The sequence below is a fragment of the Protopterus annectens genome, chromosome 6.part0 (genome assembly GCF_019279795.1).
Source record: "Protopterus annectens isolate FY-2018-M chromosome 6.part0, PAN1.0, whole genome shotgun sequence".
Classification (NCBI taxonomy): domain Eukaryota; kingdom Metazoa; phylum Chordata; order Ceratodontiformes; family Protopteridae; genus Protopterus; species Protopterus annectens.
This window is the reverse complement of record NC_056737.1, coordinates 574,557,356-574,572,521: the sequence shown is the minus strand read 5'-3', so window position 1 is coordinate 574,572,521 and position 15,166 is coordinate 574,557,356.

Here is a 15,166-nt window from a genome sequence, read left to right as displayed (position 1 = left end):
CTCCATATGTTTAACACACACATCCACAGCCTTATTTTAAGTTTAACAATCTGACACTAATACAAAACAAAACAAAGGTAATCTACGAAATAATTCTAAAAATGCATAAACTGAAAGTGACAGCTAAACAATACCTACAATAAATCTCAAACCTGATGTATATATAAAATTAAGTTTATATTAGAGGTTCAAGAATGTTTGAAGAAGGTGTGTCCTACCTGGATCAAACTAAATTGAATCCTTTCCATAAAATCCCAGTGTTCCAAGACAGCAAAATTCAGTAGGCATGCATGCAACCCTGGACATTCAGTGTGATTCATAAACTTCCAAGAAGATGTGAGAGTTGTTTGGGAATAAACCTGTCTACGAAATACCCATGGAATAATGATAGACCATCTAATGCAGACTGCTGGAAAGAACTCCTTGGGTTTTATCGGAACACTGAGTATACATGACAAAAACTTCTCTGGAATGATGTAGAGATTGTTACCTTCAAAGTGAATAATCAAGTTGCTAAGATGGCCCACCTTGTATTTAATAACATCCAAGAGTCAGGGAAGATCTTCTACTGATAGAACCTGGACAATCATTCCAGACTACCTCATAGCCTGAGGGGTCCAGATATAAACTGACACCATTAGGATATACCACAACTGTGACAGAAGACTGAAGAACAAAGGAATGACCCAGTAATCTTAGTCATCCTAAATCTGACAATAAATGGAGTTACCAATAGCACTACTTAGTAGGTACATATATAATTAAAAAAAGTAGAGATAGACCAGTGGCCAACCCTCTTTAATGTCTTGAATGGGTTGCCCTACCCTGGCCAAGTTGGAAGCCTAGCTAATACAAAAATCAGGAGGAAAAACCTTTGGACAAGACCCCATGACTAGCCAGGAGTAAACCTAATATGTGATCTAAATCCAAGGGACTAACAGCCTACCCTTCCAATAAAAAGAAAGCTGAATTCCCCAAGGAAGGATATTAAAAAGAAATACTGACAAAATATAATCAGAAAACTGGAAAAGTCGCTCAGGGATGGAAAGTAGCTAAGGTTACACGTTGGGGTCTTTACCGATTTAATTCATCTTAGTTCTGTGGATCCATATCCTGACTGAATCTCCACAAAGACTTCATCCTTCCATCAAAGGGCAGGCAGGAGCTTGCCAATTCTGAAGGTGCCCAAATATAAAGAGAAAAAGAGAATGACCAATAATAATATTGAAAGATACAGAGAATCTTTTTAAACCATAAATAAACTTATTTAATAAGGACCACTAAAGGACCACCAGGCCTATCACCTTGTCTAATGATGGAGCACTGCTAGATCTTGGCAAAAATGGTTGAAACCTTCCAATCCTTCTTTAGCCCCATCAGAGCCAGAACCCACTACTAAAAAAATCACAGTGATAAAGGATTACTGTTTGGAAAGGGGATCTGTGCTTATTAGCAACATTACAATGCAATGCAGTAATTTTTTAAAGTTGTACAAGCCAATGAGCAGCCAACAGGCATAGTAGTGTTGCAGAAGAACTTTCCTTCAAAAAAGATTCCTAGCATATGCCAATCCTGTTCTTGGATAGGGAGCAAATGAAAAGCAGCCTTGATGTCCAGAATGTACAACAAGTATTGGGAAACTTATTAATTACAACAATTGAATAATCCTGGAAAGAGTATTGGATTGAAGCTTCCTCCCTGCTGATACCATCATTAATGGAAGTCCCTTGAGGAAAAGATAAATGGTGTATTAAATGGAATTCCCACATGTTCTTAGGCACCAATTCAATTGAGGACTCCAAAAATAAAGGAAAATGGAGTTCCTAAAAAGGATTCAGCACTCTGCCCACAAAAGTCTTCTTGAGTAAGAGTCTCAATATTAGCAGTAAAAGACTTTGTGCCTACATTAACATTATTGAACAGTTCCTGGCCCTCTATGAACCAGCATTTCACAGCTGAATGTTTCTTGCTACAATTAGCACATACATGACCACATCAACAAGGTGGCCAAGAAATATCCCTTTGTTATAGGCCCAGCAGACTCTCTACTTCACTCTCATATCTTCCAAAGAACTTTGTGGGATGGCACGTGATCTATCAGTTATGACAGCCTTCAATTTTCTAAGCCTGTCATTCTATCAATAACATGTCATGCCACCTCTGAAATTATCAGATTCCTTAATAATAATAAAATGGATGCAGAAAAAAAAAAAAAAAAAACATCTGGGTTTTTATTTTACATCAAAACACTAATAAAGTATATGAAACCAAGCATTTAGTTTTCCTAACTGAGGATCCTGACCCTTGAGGACTGTTTGTGCCCAATGGCCACTAAAACCACCATAAGATCTATCAACTCACTTCCCCGACCATCTGACACCAGAATCTGCCATAATCCATCTGGATAAATTAAAAGAAGAACATTGATCACCTTTTTTCTTTAATGACAAGGGGGATGACTGCTTTAATAGCAGGTCCAGATGAGGAAGGGGATGCCAAAAACTGACCTTCTAATGTTTTGTTCACTGATGCTTGCATACCTAAAACATGAAGAGATGAAATGTTGTATCCTGGCAGCTTTGCTTCTGTAAACTCCTGGTTCTAGAGTGAACTGCCCCAGTGTGGGAGATGTCCAAAGCCTGTATCCATTGCTGTTGTCTTCAGCTTTCCATATCATCAAACAATTTCTCTTAATTCAGAATTCTATGGCCCACAAGCAGTCTTCACCAATGCATAAATAGTTTTATCAGCATCTGCCAACCGTATACATTATTTTGTGACTCTGCTCACCCTCCACCTCTACATTTTATTTATTTATTTATTTTATTTATTTTCATTTGGTTACCAGGAAAGTCCAACTGGACACAAGTCCTTTTTCAGAGGAGGAGGCCCAGGGAGAAATGCTCTTCATATAACAAAGATTAATAAAGTACAATTTTACAGGTACAGAACCATGACACTTTACATATTACACCAAGTCAATTATGATAATACTCCAGAAAAAAAAATGCAGCCAGTAGTCCACAGGAGGAAAAAAATGCCAACATGTAGAATCAAAATCTTAGTTTAATAAACAGCAGGAACAGACAAAAAAGATGAACGCTTTCGCTATTAGCTTCTTCAGATCTCTGTCTCTAGTAAATCATCTCATCTGTTTATAGTGCAATTATTTAATTAACCAACCGATAGAACACATTGCATCTATGGTTACTAAGTAACTGAGCATACAAAAAAGAAAACAAATTGCATCTACGGTTACTAAGTAACTAATAGGGCATACAAAAAGAAAGAAAACACATAAAGCTGATACTAAAAACAGTTATGTCAATTGTAAGAGCAAATTTGAAAGCTGCTAAAATACAAATAGCTTAAAACGTCATAAAAATACAATTTGTTATAAAATATATTCATTATAAAATATATAAGTTAATACTCTAGAACCTATTTCTTTCTTAGGGGTCTAGCTCTTAACGTAGGTTGGATGGTAACATGTTAATTCAATCCAGGAACAATATGTGCTCCAAGCTTAAAGATCCATTTTAACTCTGCTTGATAAGTTTGGTTAACTAGATATCCCTTTCTAGGACCCTCATATATCACTTCTAACACTAAAAATTAAAAAAAAATGTGTTCATCACCAAAGGTGTTAATATGTTTTGCTATGGCACTGTAATTTATGCCCCTACATAGGCAATAAAAATGGTCCCGTATTCTCTCCCTGAGGCACCTATTGGTCTTGCCAACATAAAAACACTGGCAGAGTGTACAGTCTCCAAGTTAGACTAAATTCTTAGTGTTACAGTCAGCTTGAGGAAGATGGGTAAAAACCCTATTACTTATTGGATGTACAAAAGAGGTAGACTCATCAGTTTTAGAACAGTAAGCACAGCAATTGCATTTATTAGTTCACTGTGCAACTCCAACTTCATTTAAATATGGTAAATGTCTGGGATAGCATAATCTTTGTCTTAAGTTATGCTTATTCCTATAGCCAAACCTAGGTCTAGTACCTACAATCAGACCATTCTCTCTATCAGCACCCAAAATCGGCCAGTGTTTGTATACAATATCCTTAATTCACTTCTCATCACTGGAAAATGTGAGACAGTAAAAAGGGGTGTGAGTTGCATTACTCTTATAAGATTGAATGGAACTAGATGAGGAAAAATAGGGTTTACCTGTAGTGGGTCTACACTGACTGACCATCTGTTGTTTCTGAATTATCTCATGACTTCTATACCCCATAGAGGTGAAATCTGTTCGCATTTGATGCAACCCATTCTCAACGTCTAACACATTTTTATGCAACCGACTTGTTTTCAGGTTCTGTCCCTTCAAAATGTTTCGCAACACATGTCCAGGATGCATACTGCTATGATGTACGTAAGTAGGCCTATAACAATCCTTTCTATGCAACTTCATGATTATATTTTAATTATCATTCTTAGCCAGTTGAATATCTAAAAATTCAATATTCTCATTAGAATATTTATATGAAAACATTAAATACTGAGTCCTTGTGTTCAACATATCAATAAACTAGCCAGTTGTGATGAATCACCTGCCCATAGAAACAAAAGATCATCGACAAAACGTCAATAGAAGGGTGCAAATTGTTGACAGTAAATCGAACCAAACATTACATTCTCTTCCCAGGTTGCCATTACCAAATTAGCATACATGTTTGCACAGAAAGTGCCCATCGCTACACCTGAGGTCTGTAAATAGTAGTTATTATCAAATGTAAACATATTATATTCTAAAACCATCTCTAGTAGTAGGCATAGAAATTCCGTATGTCTAACATCATAATGTTCTTTACTCAATACAATCTGTTTCACCATCTGTATACCCACCATATTCGGGATACAGGTGAAAAGGGAAGCCACATCCAAAGTAACAAAAATTCCTATGTTTCTATCTGATTTCTCATCAATAAACTTATACAAATCTTGTATAAAATGCTTACTATCAATCAACACAGCATTACAGGTAAGTAATATGGGTTTCAGTTGTTGTTCCAAGTATATAGACAGTGGTTCAGTAAGCCAGCCACCCCCAGCAACAATGGGTCTAAAGGGGGGGCATACAGGATTTTTATGTATCTTTGGGAGGCCATTCAGGATACGTATCTTGGGATATTCTATTGAAAAATAGCTGAAAAGATCCTTAGTTAACAAACAGCTCTCAAAGCATTGTTTCAAGGCATTAGTGGCCTCATACCCTGTTCTCTGTATAGCAATTACATCAACAAACTTGTGTGTAAGAGTATCTTTTCAACATATTATTGATACTATCAAAATAAAAATCCCTATCCATGATAACAGTCAATCCTCCCTTATCTGCCGGCTGAATGACCACACTGGTGTAATTTTGTAAATTACTAAGTACTTGGTTCTCAGCTTTTGATAACAAAACCTTTTTCACGTGTAGAGTCATTCAATAAACAGTAAATATCATTTTCACACATTTTTACAGAAAACATCATGAGTAGGGTGATATTGTGGCATATATGCACTTGATTTCCTAAAAATACAATCAGCAGCAGGCTCATCATCATTTTCACTACCATAAATTAGCTTAAGAATAATATTTCGTCAAAAAGTCTAAGATCTATCAATGTTTCAGATAAATCCGCTGTCTGAGCTGGTACAAAAGATAAGCCTTTGTTAAGTACCTGTATCTCTACATCAGTTAGTATGGAATATTTCGTAAAAGCAACTAAGTTGTTCAAGTCTGCTTCCACATGGTTGTCAAAGTTTGGGATTGTGTCTGTAATTCGGGACCTAAGTGCTTCCGTTTGAATTTTGGATGGTTTTCCACACCATCTATAGATCTCTTCCAATTCTGCCAAAATGGTAACGGCAGATTGGAAAAAACCTGTGTTGATGATGTGTCCGCCACTTTACCACGTACCACAGATTCCAGACAGCTTGTAGAAGTGATAGTTTCAGTTGTACCTAACCCATTAGGTGTTGCATAAGTAGAAACAGAAGTCGCTGGTGTTGTCGGCATCTCACTCACAGTACTGGGTGTGTGATTAGAGATGAATGATGTCAATATGCTGTTACTTGATGGGTGTGTTGCCTCAATGCTGTCCATGTTTCCTCGATCATCAGGATTCCCCTTACTTGCGTTCAGAATACGTTCTGAACCAGCGTTCACCAAGAGTGTCCGCACATCAGAAGCTTGTTCATTCCGTTCTCTGGGCCAAGTGAACACATGGTTGTTCATAAAATCTCTTGTGTCTCTTTGCAATTTCTTTTTCTTTTGGGACAGCAGTTTTTTCTCATAAGTAGAGACTTGGTCAATGATTTCACACAGTTTAAGATTAACTTGGGCAGTGGGATGTTTAGAGTATATATCATCTTGTACTTGTTGCACTTTAGTAATTAAGTCTCTCTCAACTGGTTGAAAGTATTCAATAAGTAGATGCATGTAGGCAAAGCTTGTATCTAAGTTGATTTTTTGCCATTTAGCAAGTAATTGTGGATATTGGTCTCCATATGTGGACATAACAAAAATGCTCAATTAGTTACTCAGTAACCATAGATGCAATTTGTTCTATTGGTTGATTAATTAAATGATTGCACTATAAAACAGATGATATGATTTACTAGAGACAGAGATCTGAAGAAGCTAATAGCAAAAGCGCTCATTTTTTTTGTCTGTTCCTGCTATTTATTAAACTAAGATTTTGATTCTACACGGCATTTTTTCCTGCTGTGGACTACTGGCTGCATTTTTTTCTATGGCATTACTTTTTTTTTTGGCATACCAGTGGATTACTTCCTTGGGTAACGTTCTTATTTTATTTTACTTATGATAATAATACGTTAAAGTGATATCATCTAGGATTAAGATAAAATAAGATGCACTATACAGGTAGAAGGATGAAACACCTTAGACAATACAGCTAATGAACATCTAGTGAGAAATAGTATTTTAGCAAAATAAAGTATACTCCAAGTGTTTATACATAAAACAAGGATTAATTCTTGAAAGGAAGCTGGAGGTATGAAGAAGGAGATTTGCAAGATGAAGAGAGGTTTACTGCTTGACAGTAATGGAGGGATGGTTCCCTTGAGTCAGCAGTAGCAAGATAGAGATAGACTAGCTTAGGGAGTCACAGTTACAAATCCATTTGGCTTGTAGGTGTGTTTTTAGAGATTTTTTAAACTGGGTTAAGGATGTAAAGGCAGCTATATTAGTGGGCAGAGTGTTCCATTTTTTAGCTATAAAGACGGACGCTCAGGCAGAGTTCTTGGCTTTAGTGACTTGAAGGAGAATTTTTTATTGGAGCGTAGGACCCTTGTACTGGAGTAAGGATGTATTGGGTTTTGTAATGCTGGTGTTTTCTCGGGGTGGTAAAGAATTTCATGGGTTAGTATAAGCTGGTTGTAGAGGAGAAGATAGGGAAGTGAAAGCCAGCTGAGTTTTTTAAGGACTGTGTAGTGGTGCATGAGATGAGAGCTATTGGAGGCAAACTTTGCAATTTGTTATAGAAGGCATCAGGTTTGGCTAGATCTCATTTTCTAAGACTGGTAAGTACAGGGGATGCTATAGAAGTGTGAAGATGAGATGTGTTTGTGCTATGTTTGCCCTGGTGCTGTTTGTGAGGAATTGTTTATTTCTATATAGTCCCCCTAGTTTTTTATGTACTTTCTTAATGGAGAGTGAAACGTGAGCGTCATATTTCATGTTGCAGTCTACCTCAACTCAAAGAAGTTTGGTGTGAGTGACAGGAGAGATAGTAGTTTTATTGACAGATGTGATAGTAAGCATGGATGTAGGAATGGTGAGGTTAGTTGGTTGGAATATGAGAAGTTTGGTTTAATTAGGGTTTAGTATTAGTTGAGACTCAGTAAGCCATTCTTCTACAGAAAGAAAAGAGGCCTGCGTTTTTAGTTTCTTTTCTTGGCGTGAAGGAGAGGAGCAGATTAGTGCTGAGTCATCATCGTATTGGATGACTGTAGCATGTAGAGTGAGGCATAAGGCTGTTAGTGAAGACAGAGAAAATAAAGGACTAAGCATGGAGCCTTGGGGAATGCCCAGTGTAACTGGTAGTAAAGGAGAGAGTTTTTGCCTCTACTGCACTGCTTGCTGTCTATTTGTTAAATAACTGAAATCAGGTAATGGTGGGTTTGCTAAGATTCACTTCTGAGAAGGATTTAATGAGTTTGTTGAGGTTAACCATATGAAATGCCTTAGAGAGGTCAAGAAAGATAGTGGAGACAAAGTTGCCATTGTTTTTGTGGTTGTTCACTGTATGAGTAAATGACACAAGGGCTGTTTTTATACTGTGGTAGGCCCTGAAGCCATGATGGGTATTAGTAAGAAGGTTGTGGGTGTTAAAGCAATCCATAATTTGTGTGTGTACACACCTCTGCAGTGTTTAGGACAGAGGTGAGAGTATTGCTATAGGCCGATAGCTGGTTAACTCTTTTGAGTTACCCCCTTTGTGGAGTGGAATAATGTGAGAAACTTTCCAGATATCTGGGACTAGGTTTTCCAATATCAAATGGTTGATAAGAATGGATACTGGGTATGCAATAGCATCAACAGCTATTTTCAAAAAATCAGCTGACAGTTTGTCATTGGCTAAGGTGGTTGGTTTTAGTTTCTTAAGGAGTTTTTTAATTTTTTCAGTAGTAACAGGATGGAAGGTAAAGGCATCACTTTTAATATGGAAATCAGGTGGTAGGTTGGAGGATGGACAGCTTTGAAAGTTACCAAGTGCAAGAATGGATTCAATGAAGAATTTGTTGAAATGAGTGGAAACATTAAGTAAAGTACATTTTATGGTTGGAGGGGGGGGGTGAGTACCTGATTTTCCACGGTGGAGAATGTTGTTAATTGCTAACCAAAATGTTTTGGATTGTTTTGATATCTGGTTTGCATATTGTGGTAGTAGCTAGTTTTATCTATTTTGACACATTTCTTTGCTTTGTTATGGAGTTAAATAAATGCCTGTTTGTCTGTACATGATCCAGCTTTGTGCCAAAGGACTCAGGCTTTATCTCTGGATTTCAGAAGAGATCTAGTGTCTTTGCTCATCTAGGGGACATAGTTGCATTTCATTCTGATGGTTCAAGGGGGGACTTGGAGTTTAGGATATCTGAGATGGTAGAGTTGAAGTATTGAACAGCTTCATCTAGTTTAAGGTACTTCAGAGGAGTACAGTTACAGGCTTTGAGAGTATTAATAAAACTATTTGGATTGAAGTTTTTTTGTTTCTGATTGTCTGGTAATTGGTGGGCTTTTCCTGATATGTGGGATTTCTTATTACAAATGGGGGTAAATGGTTGTGTAGGCTGTCAGGGAGGCAGCCTGATTGACAGACAAGAGTTGGTCAAGTACTGACTGTCTCTCGGTTGATTTGTCAATTGTGATGGGAGACTGGATAAGCTGGCAAAATCCATGGAAGTTGGTGCAGCTGGTGGGAGAACTGGAGTTACAAGTTAACCAGTCAATGATAAAGTCCCCTAAGATGATGGTTTCATGTTGGAGGAACACAGAGGCTCATTGAGTAGGTTCTCTAGTGAGTATGTTGGTGCCTGGTGGTATGTAACAACCGATTATGGAGATACTTGTTCTAGAGTTAATTTTTACTTTTGCGAGTAGAATTTCTGCATTGGCTAAGCTTGGTGTGTGTATATTCAAGTTTTCTACATTTAGTTGATTTTTAAATAGTAAGGCTACAACACCTCCTTTTTTTAGATGTGCGATCATTACGTAGGATGTTATAACCCGGAGTTAGAATTTCATTATTGGAGATGTCAGGTTTAAGCCAAGTTTCAGTTAGTTATACTAAGTCAGGGGAGTATAGGGAAAGATTAGCATGAAGATCATGGACTTTTTTGGTAAAGCTTCTGACATTCATATTTAGTATCACCAAGTCTTTAGCTTTTCTAGGAAGTTGGAGTTTGTTAAGAGGTGAATTAGTATTACATAAGTTGATATTTCTATCAGATGGTCTGGGAATAAGATATAGGTCTCCACTGAGTGATAGTTTGGCTGCAATGTTAGCTTTGGTTCTGATGAGGTTAGTTATGCACCTGTCATATTTAGTGGATATTTTATTGGTATGGTGAAGGGGTAAGATAGGTTTAAGTGTATGAGGAATGATGTGTATATGTAGGATAGTTGTGATGATGAAGGTGGTGAGAGGTATAGATATTGCAGAATAAGTGGTAGAAATGGCATGGTGAGGTAGTGTGCCAGGTAGAATGTTACAATAAGAGGTAATATGTGTAAGTAATATAAGGACTGTTAGAAGTATTGCCTGTGTAGAAGAATTTAGGTGGATCATATTAATTAATGTAGTAGGTGTAGTTGTTATATGAACTAGGTGATGCTTAGGTTGACCTTGATTAGGGTTTAGTATTTGTTAGTAATGATTATTATGACAGGGGTTTAGAGAGTGGCTACTGGTTATATTAGTGTAGTATAGTGTTACTGGAGTGAGGGACGGAGTGATTGCTAGAAGGAACAGTGTGGGAGTGGTGGGTGATCAAAGGTAAAATGGAGCGATTTATTTGGATGGGTGATTAGGATGGGAGTGGTGTAGTGATCGAGTGTCTCTGGTGTAATGTGTTTTTGAATTAGTGGTAGATGAGTGGCCTATAGAATATAAATCTGAGAAAAGGGGGTGAGTGGGTGGGTATATAAACCTTATGATAGCAATACATATACATATACATATATATATATATATATATATATATATATATATATATATATATATATGTATATGTATATATATATATATATATATATATATATATATATATATATAGACACACACCCACGTGTGTGTGTTTGTGTGTGTGTGTGTGTGTGTGTGTGTGTGTGTGTGTATATGTATATATATCTATCTATATATATCTATCTATATATATATATATATATATATATATATATATATATATATATACACACACACATATCTATGAAATTATGCACAAACCTGCTTAGTACCCCCACTGCTTCACTACAATATTAACATTTTCTGACCTCCCTAGTTCCTTCCCTTATTTCCATTTCTCTGAATTTCACATGCTTTATTATCTATTTGATAAATCCATTAATGCACCTCTACAGATGCTCAATGACTAACATCTAGTAAACTAGTAATGCATAAGTATCTTCTACAGTGTAATAGCTGCCTTTATTTCATATGAATGCAATCTAATTAGCAAATGTTAGTGATATTGTTAATTTATATTACTTAATGTCTGTTCATTTATTTTACTGAATATCTAGTTAAAATGATGGTAATAGGTTGAAGCTTTTTTCCTGAACCACCACTGAAAAAGGGTTTTTGACTAAACACATTTGGACAAACCGGGTATACAAAAGGAAAATCAATCGAATAAAACAAAATCACCAAATCAAATAACCTATCCCTACCATCCCATGAAAGGGTTTCTAAAATCCTGCCATATATTCCTCTTTCTGATTAGCTTGGCCTACTATAGCCCCTGATAAAACTCTCTAAATCTAGATTATCGTGATTGCCTGCATCATCTGTAGTATTTGAACTCTTATTAATGAGCACATCTGATTACTCTCATTGGATAGTGTGGTGTTATTTCTGCAGCGGTGGTGCAGCGGTTAGGGTTGTCGCCTCACAGCAAGATGTTCTCCCGTTCGATTCTCGGCTGGAGTGCCTTCTGTGTGGAGTCTGCATATCCTCCCCATGGTCGAGTGACATCTAAAGACATTCAGGTAGGTGTGTGTGTGAATGGGTGTGCCTTCTTTGAAGGTTGGGCGTCAGGTTGGCAACTCAGCACCGCACAAATCCACTGCCAATCATTAGCGGACCAGAGTTCCGCTGTGACGGCCCCAACCGGGAAAAGCCGAAATATAGTGCGGTGTTATTTCATCATTTAGCAGTCTGTTTGTCATTATTATTTTATTTTATGAGTTTCCATGTAATAAGTGGGATTATACGGAGGCAACGGTGATGAGAATCCTTTTAAACTAAGCTCAAGTAAAATACGCTTTTATTCCTTTTTTTAAATATATGTATGAGGCAAATAAGCTCCTTGGTCTCTGCAGGGAAGCTGCACTCCAAATCATCCAACTAGAGTGGATAGAGCCCACTCCTGATCCTGACAGCCAGTCAGTGCACTGCTGCTTCAGCATTGCCCCCCAGACACTGGTGGCCACAGCAAGATAATTGTGCTTGGTTAATATTTAATGAGGGCTACGGAGAAACTGAGGTGCCATTCCCACCTACTGCAAATGACTAGCAGGAACTCCTGCCCAAACCTATTTATCACAATATCTTTATTATAATTTTTTTTATCATCATTTTTTTTATAAAATCACCAATGGACAGTCATGAATGAAGGCAACAAAGCATTTGAACAGCACTTTCTGCCAACAACTGGAAACTGCTTTTCAAGTAATGCAGCAACCAAGACTCAAAGCTTTATTTTATAGTCCCCAGTGCTGAGTCCACAAATACAAACCCAAAAGCATCCATGAACTGCTGCCTGCACCCTGAATGAAGCACTCCTTTGCCTATGAAAAATATAAATGTTATTGCTGGCACATAAGAACCTCTGTGGTTCAGAATACAAAGCCATCCCTCAATAATTAAGGACTGCAGAAACCAAACTCTATACCACATTAATTACAGTTCATACATTAACTCTCTGTACCAACCTCCAGATAAAAAGCAGATACAGCAAAACGTATTTTTAATCTTCTATTTACCATATATGTATATAAACTGAACAAAAACCACTAAAATAAAGCTATGGCAATCAAAATCTGTACCACAGGAACTATAGCTCACTGCCCCAACCCTCTGGTCAAGAACAAAATCCTGGCAGATCAATATCTCTCTCTCTTAGTAAAAAAAAGAAAAAAAAAATGAGCTCACCAAACTTTTCTTTACAGATGGTTGCAGGGCAGATGTGGTGTATCATGGAAAGAAACACCCACTCTGCAGAACTGCATCTAAGAAATAGATGAGGAAAATATAAATCCCCATCAAGCCACATTCCTTTGGGAGTCATGGACTCATGGCAAGGAGTTGTGTCACCTTTTATTATCAGACAGCAGCAAATCTGAAGATTCAGATGGGTTTTGCTCGGAGCAGGGCTTGGGTTGAAGATCACAAGTGAGTGGCTAATGTGAGCCGATTCAGAATCAATAACTGTTTGCTCCATGGAGAAGAGTGAGGGATCCCTAACTGTGACCTAGGTTTGACTAGCAAGCCTGGCATTTAAGGAGCCAACTGGGTGGTGTGGGGTAGTAAAGCATTTGGTATTTTACTAGTTCACCTATCCCAGCAGGGGGATGGGTCATAAGCAGAGATGGCAGCCTTGATTCCGTGTTTGCATTCAATTCTTAAAGTAGTGTAGCTAGGTTGATTTGAAGAGGATGCCCTGGGTATAAAATACATGGGATCATAATGGGCAGATGTTGATCAGTATTTGGTGCAATGTATTACTGGCATTCTTATGTTAGTATTGCATTTTTAGGCAAAACTGAAGCATTTAGTATTCTGTGTGTAGATTTAACTACTCTGCTGCTACAGTTTAAAAGAAATAATATTTTTTTTTGCTCCCCAGCTTAAAGCTGGGGGACTTGAGCTTGGGCAATGGCATGGGGGGAAACAAAAGAGCTAGCCACACCTCGGTGACCTTCCAAATATTTGGAGCATGTACTGATGGCTGTTCTTGGCTGCAACACTGTTGCATCACTGCACACTGGGCACTGGAATGTGGCAATGGGTACAGCATGCAAAAAAAATCCCAGTGGCCTTAAGTATGATGCTGTATTGGGATGCTTCAGGTAATGGAAGGATTTTGAATTACATTAGGGGGCAAAGTCCAAGACTGAAGAGAGGCACCAGTAGCAGCAGATGATCTGCTCCATAGGGCCAAAAATTAAAAAAAAAAAAAAAAACAGTAACTCTTTTCTTCTTGACAAGCTGCTTATAAATTATTCATCTTTCATGTAAGGCCAGCAAACTGTATTGTGGTGAAGAAAGTTACTATGGATCAAGATACACTAGGTTACCTTTTATATTTAATTTGCTTTCGGCATTCTAATTATGTAAACCCCATAATTTATTTGTTTGTTATTTCCTTTTCTTTACTTAATTGGTATATCTGTGTTGCTTGAATGCTTCTTTGTTTTGAAGCTAGATTTGCCCGTTCCTTGGCAGCAGCTGATAGGTTACCATCTGAAATATTGAGATAGCTGAGAATGAGATATTAGAATTGTGTATACTATTGTATCTTAGAAAAAAAGTTTTCATTGCTCCTAGGGCAACTAGCATTTTGCAATATTAAAGGGAACAGCAGAGTCACCTTCCCACTTGCCAAGTAAAATCATTTATGTATTCATATTCATGCCCAACTACATCTGCAGGGTCCAGAGATTTAGGCACTGCATATTTAACTTCAGTAGAGAATTGCTTTTACAAAATTCATTTGTTCTTAACTCCGATGAATCATTTTCTTGGAGATCACATGCCTACTGCAGTATATAACTGCATCACTTATTTTTCATTCTTGAATATACTTGATTTCACAGGCATCATATAGAAACTCCTGAATATGTTAGAGGTATGCATAGCATGGAACATTAAAATGAACCCATCCAAAAGTGGTTAGCTACTCTATTATAAACAGATTCTGAAATTTGCATACTGATAACCGATTATAAGTATCCAGTGCTTGTTTTATTAAGATAAAATATTACTTACTTTATGGAGTTTGTGGTGCTGCATTATGGAACTGAAAGTATGGTATTTGGATTTTTTGTAATCAATGTGGTAACACCAATGTGTTTGCTGCAGTTAATCTCACTATTTTATTTTGGACTAGTGCTGTTGTATTTTCATGGTAATTTTGTGTCTTTCGGCTTTTTTCCCAGTTAGGGGTCGCCACAGTGGAACTCCGGTCTGCTAATGATTGGTAGTTGATTTTTATGTGCCAAGTTACCAGCCCTGATGCACAACCTTCAACGAAGGTACGCCCATTCATGCATGTTTCCACGCAGAAGACACTCTAGCTGAGAATCGAACCATACAGCATCTTACTGTGAGGCAACAATGCTACCGCAGCACCACCACCGCTAGCCCGCATATTGAAGGAGATGGGATCAGAGAGGTAGAATACCTGCACTTACTATTTGTCAA